The following is a 2,972-nucleotide window of genomic DNA, read 5'->3' as shown; positions in this document are numbered from 1 at the left end:
GTGGAATCCTTCACTTTCTCTCTTCTTCTTCTTCTAATGATGGTGATAAATATATGAGTATCCAATTTTGATATTGAGATGTCCAGCGAATTTCTAAGCATTGTGATAATTTCAAGAAAAGGGGAAGAGAGAGCATCTCATGATCCTTCTAAAGATATTGGTGATGATAAAACTTCTAAAGATATTGGTGATGATGAATATACGGATATCAAATTTAGTCATTGAGATGTCCAACGAAATTCTAAACCTTGTGATTTTTTCAAGAAAAAAAAGGAAAGGGTATCTCACGAACCTTCTAAAGATATTGGTGAAAAGAGAAAGATTATGTAACAAAAATTTTCTCTTCAAAGTAGAAGTTTTTTTTGAAAGAATGTTGATTCCTTCTATACTGAGAGAAAAAAAAAATTCATACTGATTGAGAAATTTATAGGAAGAGTGATTAGTACTTCAAAGGGTAGGAAAATTTATTTAGAGAAAAAAATCAATCTATTTAGGAAATTAGCATTAAATTTAGGAGGAGAATAAGTATTCTACTAACTCCTTTTGTATGTATCTTTAATTAAGCTATATTTTATTTTTTGTTATTTAGCTTTACTTAAAATTTACTAACGACATTATTTCTTCTTCTTTAGTCTACTAATTTTTTTCTTCTTTTATATTGTTTTATTTCTTTGTGTCTTTAATTAAAGTTTATTTGTTTTCTTATTTATTTTATATTAACGTTTTTATGTATATTTTTAAATTTCTAGTGCCTGAAATTTTATTTGTTTATTCCTAGAATTGAACTATTATAACTACTTAAGAATTGCAGTGTTATTTTTTTTACAGAATTTGATTTTGATATTTTTCTTATAAATTTTAGATCATTTCTTAGTCCAACATTGATAATTATATTTTTTATAAACAAAAATCTCATATTTATTTAATTTATTATTTTTTAAATATTCTTTCTAACATTTTAATTAAAATAATTGCTCAAAATTGAGATTACTATTTTCTAAAAAATTGTGCCTCACATTTTATTTTATATTTTTAGCGTTTTTACTAATTTTAAAAAACTTAAAATCTTATAAAATATGAAACATGACCATATTAATTCTTATCACCATCAATGCTATTGATTCCTTCCCTTAATATCATTATTAACGTTGTTTATATTATTTCCGTAAATTACTTATTTTCACTTTTTTGTTTATTTTATTTTTTATTTCTAAAAATTAATTATTATAACTATATAAGAATTACAATCTTTTTACAGAATTTGATTTTGCCTTTTTCCTTATAATTGTTAGATCATTTCTTAGTCCGACATAGATATTTTTATGTTTTTATCAAAAACAATTTTTCTTATATGTTTCTTAAATTAATTGTATAAAAAATAAAATTACTCCATCATTTTAAAAATAATAATAAGTGTTTTCATTCATTGCTCAATTTTTATATGTATAAATAGGAAAACAACCGTTATGTTTTCCATAATAAAGTTATATCTATATTGTCAATACTTTTTTCTTTTCGAACGTCTCATTCTGTCATCACTAACTTTATTTGTTTTAATTTTTTATGAATGAAAAAATTATGGGAGAAGGAAGAGGAAGGGTTTTAGGAAAGATCAACTAATAGTATTTGATAAAATTTTAAAAAAAGATATTTTTTTTGGAAAATTGTTATGACAACAATAAATAAGATTAATGGAGATAAAAAAAAACAAAAAAAAATGTGTAGGGTTGTAGAAAAGTGTTTTTTAAGAAAATTATAGACATAAAAGGCAAAATGAGAGAATTCAAGGAAAATAATAAATTATAATAATAATGATGAGAGATGATGAAATTAATTAAAAATATATTTTTAATTTTCAGAAAATTTTTATGACAACAAATTAAATGAGATTAATTGTGATAAAAAAAATATTGGGAAAAAAAACGTGTAGGGTGGTAGAAAGGGTTTTTTTTTTAGAAAATTATAGACCTAAATGGTAAGATGAGAGAATTTAAGGAAAATAATAAATTATAATAATATAATGATGAGAGATGAAGAGTAATAAATTGTAGTAGTAATGATGAGGAGAGATAAATAAGTTAATTTAATTATATTCCCCCCTTATTTTAGCATATTTTAGAGATTAAAAGAATTCAAAAAATTGACAAAAAAGATAAATGACAATTTTGGCCAAAGAGAGGTGTCACGTCACAGTCTTATTATCCAGCTTTATATATATATATATATATATATATATCTTTGTTCTTTTTTTGCTTTATTTGCGAAGTTTTTATCATTTTTTTCTACCTCTTGCCATTCTTTTTTAATGGATTTTGATTCATCTTCTTCTTCAAATTTTTCGAATTTTCCTTGGGGTCCTCCTGTTTCCCCTTTATTCATAAATACTTTTATCTCTTGTTCTGAAAGATTAAGATCTTCCATTGCATAAACTAGTTCATCTAGTTCATTCATCTTTTTTGCAAATCTTTTTCTAATTAAGAAGATTTGTTTTCTGTTATTTCTAGATTTTCTTCAATTTTTTGTTTTTCTAGGAATTTTTGGATTAATATTTCATCTATACTTTCTTTTTGACAAGTGTTTTTACTTGCAAATTTTTTTGCTAGTAATTCATTTATGTATTTTTGACTTATTCTTTTGTCAAATTTTTTTGTTTTTTCAATTGCATTTGTAATTCTTCTTGGAAGATTTTCTTTTAGAGAAGTAATTTCTATTTCTATCATTTTTAACATTAAGGTTATTTGTTTATGACTTTCTATTAAGTCTTTTAATAATTCTGAGACTTCTCTTAAGCTCATATTTATTTATTCTGAAAAATAATAATCAGATGTATTCATATCATCTAGACATTCTTCTGAATAATTATATTTTATTTCATATAATTCTTCTTTAGATTTCTTTTTTAACGTAATAATAGTTAATATTTTTCTCTTTATATCTTCATCTAGAGTTTTCATTACCTGTAAAATTGATAT

This window comes from Solanum stenotomum, chromosome 12 (assembly GCF_019186545.1).
Source record: "Solanum stenotomum isolate F172 chromosome 12, ASM1918654v1, whole genome shotgun sequence".
Taxonomy (NCBI): domain Eukaryota; kingdom Viridiplantae; phylum Streptophyta; class Magnoliopsida; order Solanales; family Solanaceae; genus Solanum; species Solanum stenotomum.
Note: the sequence above shows the minus strand (reverse complement) of the source record.